The sequence below is a fragment of the Schistocerca gregaria genome, unplaced genomic scaffold (genome assembly GCF_023897955.1).
Source record: "Schistocerca gregaria isolate iqSchGreg1 unplaced genomic scaffold, iqSchGreg1.2 ptg000565l, whole genome shotgun sequence".
Taxonomy (NCBI): Eukaryota; Metazoa; Arthropoda; class Insecta; order Orthoptera; family Acrididae; genus Schistocerca; species Schistocerca gregaria.
Window position 1 is genome coordinate 82,501 of NW_026061957.1, and position 7,500 is coordinate 90,000.

Genomic DNA, 7,500 nt, shown 5'->3' on the forward strand with positions numbered 1-7,500 from the left:
CTCCATCAGGGTTTCCCCTGACTTCGTCCTGGCCAGGCATAGTTCACCATCTTTCGGGTCCCAACGTGTACGCTCTAGGTGCGCCTCACCTCGCAATGAGGACGAGACGCCCCGGGAGTGCGGAGGCCGCCGCCCCGTGAAGGGCGGGGAAGCCCCATCCTCCCTCGGCCCGCGCAAGGCGAGACCTTCACTTTCATTACGCCTTTAGGTTTCGTACAGCCCAATGACTCGCGCACATGTTAGACTCCTTGGTCCGTGTTTCAAGACGGGTCGTGAAATTGTCCAAAGCTGAAGCGCCGCTGACGGGAGCGATTATTCCGCCCGAGAGCATCCCGAGCCAACAGCGGCGCGGGTCCGGGGCCGGGCCAGGTAGGTCCGTCATCTGGGAAGAACCGCGCGCGCTTGCCGGGAGCCCGAGCGCCCAAAGGGGCGAATCGACTCCTCCAGATATACCGCCGAGCAGCCAGCCAGGACACCGGGGCTCTGCCCAACAGACGCGAACCGAGGCCCGCGGAAGGACAGGCTGCGCACCCGGGCCGTAGGCCGGCACCCAGCGGGTCGCGACGTCCTACTAGGGGAGAAGTGCGGCCCACCGCACACCGGAACGGCCCCACCCCGCGGCGAGTGGAAAGGCAACCGGACACGACCCCGCCGCGGATTGCTCCGCGCGGGCGGCCGGCCCCATCTGCCGAGGGCGGGGGCCAGTGGCCGGATGGGCGTGAATCTCACCCGTTCGACCTTTCGGACTTCTCACGTTTACCCCAGAACGGTTTCACGTACTTTTGAACTCTCTCTTCAAAGTTCTTTTCAACTTTCCCTCACGGTACTTGTTCGCTATCGGTCTCGTGGTCATATTTAGTCTCAGATGGAGTTTACCACCCACTTGGAGCTGCACTCTCAAGCAACCCGACTCGAAGGAGAGGTCCCGCCGACGCTCGCACCGGCCGCTACGGGCCTGGCACCCTCTACGGGCCGTGGCCTCATTCAAGTTGGACTTGGGCTCGGCGCGAGGCGTCGGGGTAGTGGACCCTCCCAAACACCACATGCCACGACAGGCGGCAGCCTGCGGGGTTCGGTGCTGGACTCTTCCCTGTTCGCTCGCCGCTACTGGGGAATCCTTGTTAGTTTCTTTTCCTCCGCTTAGTAATATGCTTAAATTCAGCGGGTAGTCTCGCCTGCTCTGAGGTCGTTGTACGAGGTGTCGCACGCCACACCGCCAGCCGGCTGTGCACGCTACCGAGAAAGTACCGGTATGCGAACCGCCAGGCGACGGGCGCGCATCGCACGTTTAAGGAGACGCGGCCGGCCACACAGGCGACCACGACACTCCCACGTCTCCGAAGCGGGACAAACGCCGCGCGCTTCAGTATACGTAGCCGACCCTCAGCCAGACGTGGCCCGGGAACGGAATCCATGGACCGCAATGTGCGTTCGAAACGTCGATGTTCATGTGTCCTGCAGTTCACATGTCGACGCGCAATTTGCTGCGTTCTTCATCGACCCACGAGCCGAGTGATCCACCGTCCTGGGTGATCTTTTCCTTTTCAGTCTCCCACTGTCTCTTTCAAGACAGTAGCATTTGCGGGACTGAGGCGTCTGACGGCCCCTGTTCCACTATTTTTTTTTTGTGTCCAACGGCCTCACAGCCGATGGGCGTCGTACGGCTCCACACCGGAGCGGACAGGCACTCGGGCGAACGTCATTCAAAACCGGCGCCAGGCGCCAGGTACCGCAGGCCAGCCGCTCCAGAGCTTCAGCGCTCGTACCACACAACAACAACACTTCCGCTAGTTTTGAGAGGCACGCGTGGTTCCGCACGCGGCGCACGGCCACTGCCGTACAGGTAGCGTGTTGCGCGACACGACACGACACGCACATCGAAAGACATGCAGTCTAGTCGGTAATGATCCTTCCGCAGGTTCACCTACGGAAACCTTGTTACGACTTTTACTTCCTCTAAATGATCAAGTTTGGTCATCTTTCCGGTAGCATCGGCAACGACAGAGTCGATGCCGCGTACCAGTCCGAAGACCTCACTAAATCATTCAATCGGTAGTAGCGACGGGCGGTGTGTACAAAGGGCAGGGACGTAATCAACGCGAGCTTATGACTCGCGCTTACTGGGAATTCCTCGTTCATGGGGAACAATTGCAAGCCCCAATCCCTAGCACGAAGGAGGTTCAGCGGGTTACCCCGACCTTTCGGCCTAGGAAGACACGCTGATTCCTTCAGTGTAGCGCGCGTGCGGCCCAGAACATCTAAGGGCATCACAGACCTGTTATTGCTCAATCTCGTGCGGCTAGAAGCCGCCTGTCCCTCTAAGAAGAAAAGTAATCGCTGACAGCACGAAGGATGTCACGCGACTAGTTAGCAGGCTAGAGTCTCGTTCGTTATCGGAATTAACCAGACAAATCGCTCCACCAACTAAGAACGGCCATGCACCACCACCCACCGAATCAAGAAAGAGCTATCAATCTGTCAATCCTTCCGGTGTCCGGGCCTGGTGAGGTTTCCCGTGTTGAGTCAAATTAAGCCGCAGGCTCCACTCCTGGTGGTGCCCTTCCGTCAATTCCTTTAAGTTTCAGCTTTGCAACCATACTTCCCCCGGAACCCAAAAGCTTTGGTTTCCCGGAGGCTGCCCGCCGAGTCATCGGAGGAACTGCGGCGGATCGCTGGCTGGCATCGTTTATGGTTAGAACTAGGGCGGTATCTGATCGCCTTCGAACCTCTAACTTTCGTTCTTGATTAATGAAAACATACTTGGCAAATGCTTTCGCTTCTGTTCGTCTTGCGACGATCCAAGAATTTCACCTCTAACGTCGCAATACGAATGCCCCCGCCTGTCCCTATTAATCATTACCTCGGGTTCCGAAAACCAACAAAATAGAACCGAGGTCCTATTCCATTATTCCATGCACACAGTATTCAGGCGGGCTTGCCTGCTTTATGCACTCTAATTTGTTCAAAGTAAACGTGCCGGCCCACCGAGACACTCAACAAAGAGCACCCTGGTAGGATTTAAACGGGGTCCGCCTCGGGACGCGAAAGCACCCCTTCGGCTCGCCCCACCGGCAGGACGTCCCACGATACATGCCAGTTAAACACCGACGGGCGGTGAACCAACAGCGTGGGACACAAATCCAACTACGAGCTTTTTAACCGCAACAACTTTAATATACGCTATTGGAGCTGGAATTACCGCGGCTGCTGGCACCAGACTTGCCCTCCAATAGATACTCGTTAAAGGATTTAAAGTGTACTCATTCCGATTACGGGGCCTCGGATGAGTCCCGTATCGTTATTTTTCGTCACTACCTCCCCGTGCCGGGAGTGGGTAATTTGCGCGCCTGCTGCCTTCCTTGGATGTGGTAGCCGTTTCTCAGGCTCCCTCTCCGGAATCGAACCCTGATTCCCCGTTACCCGTTACAACCATGGTAGGCGCAGAACCTACCATCGACAGTTGATAAGGCAGACATTTGAAAGATGCGTCGCCGGTACGAGGACCGTGCGATCAGCCCAAAGTTATTCAGAGTCACCAAGGCAAACGGACCAGACAAGCCAATCCGATTGGTTTTGATCTAATAAAAGCGTCCCTTCCATCTCTGGTCGGGACTCTGTTTGCATGTATTAGCTCTAGAATTACCACAGTTATCCAAGTAACGTGGGTACGATCTAAGGAACCATAACTGATTTAATGAGCCATTCGCGGTTTCACCTTAATGCGGCTTGTACTGAGACATGCATGGCTTAATCTTTGAGACAAGCATATGACTACTGGCAGGATCAAACAGGGAGCTGCGTCAACTAGAGCTGAGCAGCCGGCCGCCCGGGAGTGTGTCCCGGGGGCCCGCGCGAACACGCAAGCGTCCGCTCAATTATTCTGCAAACAGGAGGAGGCCGAGCTCCCCTGCACGATACACCTCGAAACCCTCTCAGGTCCCGGCGGCGCGCAGCGCCGTCCTAGGTACTTGGTCGGTTTCGAGAGAGGCGCAATCGCCCGGAGTTAGGCGAGTAGACGGTTTTAGTGCGAACACCCTTGCTCCCAACTGAGCTTGCCGCTGCCGACAGAGGCCCGGGAGCGTGCTGTCGTGGCATTGCCGGCGGGAGACAACACGCGCCACCTATGGTGACCGGCAGCTCCAACGCCAGCGCCACACAAGGGCAAAGCCCCACTTGGGTGCAGAAGCGAACTCTCCCAGCACAGCGCACGCGCCAACACGTCCGCACAACTGCGATACAAACCACCTGCGAGAACCGCTGGGGCGACCGAGCAGCAGACGGCGTCGCGGCGCCGAGTGCCAGGCGGCGGCGCATCCTCAACGCACACAGTCCTCAATCAGACCAGCACACTGCAGATGTCCACCGCGCTTCGCACCGGGCTCGGCTGAACCAACTTTGGCCGCCAGGCGCCGCGTGCAGGGTGCGCCGCAGCGTAGCTGCGCCGCCTGCCGAGCCCGTCGGCTGGCGCTCCTGCCACTCGGCGCCCCCCACCAGCCGCCTGTTGCGCGTGCGCCCACGCAGCGCGCGGCCAACACGCCGGGCGGCCCCCCTTCACCGGCCGGGAACAGTCCCACCAAGCCACCGCCGCGTATCGCTTCATACCCACATGGGCCTAGTCACGTGTGTGGATGTGGCGGGTACCGCTGAAACAACCGGTTAATAGCTGTACCGATCGTCGCCATCACAGATTCACCTCCAGCGTGAACAACCGCTCAACAACGGATTTCCAGTTCATTTGCGTATCTTGGGCAGTAAACGTAGATGTCCACCTACATTTGCGAATTCAACAATTCTTGCATGCCAGGATGTCATGTGTCACGACACGCTACATCAGACCACATACACACTGCGACATGTGCAGAAGAGAACACGTGGAAGGTGGCCCGCGCACGTATGCGATGTCCCTTCCGCGATCCACTGTCAACCGGCATCTGCGGCATGTCCCAGATATGGAACGCGGTCCACCAGGGTAGCACTTTGTGTGAGGCAATACGACAAAGTCGGAATACACGCGTCACTACATCACACGGCTCACGCTGACCTGACCTGACTCACCGCACCACCACCCCCAGCGACCCAGGGTGACATACAATGCGTTCGTACGTTCCTCCCACACGCCTCTACGGCGTACCACAGTGCAACCTAGCTGTTATTGGGAGACGAGACAAGTAGCATCGAGCACAACATATGGAAATTGAGATTCGACACCGTTGGGCACAGCCAGCGTACGGTCACACGTATCACACTACTTCACTCTGTACGTAACTACCGATGATCGGTACAGCGTGTGGGTTACGCGTACGACATCAGCGGACAATGGACACAGACCATACCACGACGTACACTGAGGGCGTCGACATCTGAACGCAACTGAACAGCTGCGAGGCTCATTTAACACTCAAACGCCAGACCGACCAGCTTGAGAGGACGGAGACACAAAGAGAGGGGCAGAGGGGGGGGGGGGCGATATAGTCCTATTGCAGTACAATTGACAGTGGATAGCGGGAATATGTGGAAAGTAAGCAACACTCGCAAGACATCTACATGAGGATAACAACGACACCAGAGATTCCGAGCAGTGAACTATGTTAGGCAAAGGGACAACGTGGGTTAGGTTAAGGGACAACGTGGGTTAGGTTAAGGGACAACGTGGGTTAGGTTAAGGGACAACGTGGGTTAGGTTAAGGGACAACGTGGGTTAGGTTAAGGGACAACGTGGGTTAGGTTAAGGGACAACGTGGGTTAGGTTAAGGGACAACGTGGGTTAGGTTAAGGGACAACGTGGGTTAGGTTAAGGGACAACGTGGGTTAGGTTAAGGGACAACGTGGGTTAGGTTAAGGGACAACGTGGGTTAGGTTAAGGGACAACGTGGGTTAGGTTAAGGGACAACGTGGGTTAGGTTAAGGGACAACGTGGGTTAGGTTAAGGGACAACGTGGGTTAGGTTAAGGGACAACGTGGGTTAGGTTAAGGGACAACGTGGGTTAGGTTAAGGGACAACGTGGGTTAGGTTAAGGGACAACGTGGGTTAGGTTAAGGGACAAATTGAGTTAGGTTAAGGGACAAATTGAGTTAGGTTAAGGGACAAATTGAGTTAGGTTAAGGGACAAATTGAGTTAGGTTAAGGGACAAATTGAGTTAGGTTAAGGGACAAATTGAGTTAGGTTAAGGGACAAATTGAGTTAGGTTAAGGGACAACGTGGGTTAGGTTAAGGGACAAATTGAGTTAGGTTAAGGGACAAATTGAGTTAGGTTAAGGGACAAATTGAGTTAGGTTAAGGGACAAATTGAGTTAGGTTAAGGGACAAATTGAGTTAGGTTAAGGGACAAATTGAGTTAGGTTAAGGGACAAATTGAGTTAGGTTAAGGGACAAATTGAGTTAGGTTAAGGGACAAATTGAGTTAGGTTAAGGGACAAATTGAGTTAGGTTAAGGGACAAATTGAGTTAGGTTAAGGGACAAATTGAGTTAGGTTAAGGGACAAATTGAGTTAGGTTAAGGGACAAATTGAGTTAGGTTAAGGGACAAATTGAGTTAGGTTAAGGGATAATCTGGTACAACCACAGTTAGGTTAAGCGATAATCTGGTACAGCCACAGTTAGGTTAAGCGATAATCTGGTACAGCCACAGTTAGGTTAAGCGATAATCTGGTACAGCCACAGTTAGGTTAAGCGATAATCTGGTACAGCCACAGTTAGGTTAAGCGATAATCTGGTACAGCCACAGTTAGGTTAAGCGATAATCTGGTACAGCCACAGTTAGGTTAAGCGATAATCTGGTACAGCCACAGTTAGGTTAAGCGATAATCTGGTACAGCCACAGTTAGGTTAAGCGATAATCTGGTACAGCCACAGTTAGGTTAAGCGATAATCTGGTACAGCCACAGTTAGGTTAAGCGATAATCTGGTAAAACCACAGTTAGGTTAAGCGATAAAGTTGGTTAAATTTGGTATTGTGTGGGAAGGGGGCAGAGAGGGGGGGGGGGTGGATAGTGGTGGCAGTACGCGGATGCCTGAGTCACCGTCAGATACGTCACGTCGGTTCGATGCTTGTAGCAAGAGGCTGGCGGGTCTGTGTCTCTCACTTCTGCAATTTTTCATGTGGTATAACACGAGGGCGGGTGGTGATATTTGGTGCCCCTCTGTGTAGGATGTGTGTTGGTGGTGTTGGTTTATCTGAGCAATGGTAGTTGTCGGAGGAGTGTGGTATTGTGCTTTTATAGGTGGACCTACTGGTCTGGTTATCATAGTGTCGACGGTGCAATGTGGCAGAGAGGGTGCACTCGACATTGTCGCATTCCAGATGTTTACGTATTGTGTGTCTCCGTTGCAGGCCGAGAGTAGTGCATGTTCGAGTGTCTGGCTGACGTGCGATTCACGTTGTGTGCCCAGTCTTACAGCACGTATAGGGACATTCGCATAAATCATCTATATGTGGCCTTGCATCATTTACTAAGCAGTGCCGTGAGACGACCGAACTATTAGGAAAGTACTGATGTAC

At 54.4% G+C, this 7,500-nt stretch overlaps 3 non-coding genes across 3 annotated transcripts in view; all 3 read right to left on the reverse strand.

The window, feature by feature from the left end:
- Positions 1-1,189, reverse strand: part of LOC126315149 (large subunit ribosomal RNA) — a 4,221-nt gene extending 3,032 nt beyond the window's left edge. Inside the window, exon 1 of the ribosomal RNA XR_007555877.1 lies at positions 1-1,189. This exon is cut by the window's left edge and continues 3,032 nt beyond it. This is a non-coding gene — a ribosomal RNA (large subunit ribosomal RNA).
- A 188-nt stretch (positions 1,190-1,377) lies between these two features.
- Positions 1,378-1,532, reverse strand: LOC126315152 (5.8S ribosomal RNA). The gene has a single exon (XR_007555879.1). It is a non-coding gene; the product is annotated as a 5.8S ribosomal RNA (ribosomal RNA).
- A 369-nt stretch (positions 1,533-1,901) lies between these two features.
- Positions 1,902-3,794, reverse strand: LOC126315197 (small subunit ribosomal RNA). The gene has a single exon (XR_007555917.1). It is a non-coding gene; the product is annotated as a small subunit ribosomal RNA (ribosomal RNA).
- Positions 3,795-7,500: the final 3,706 nt, after the last annotated feature.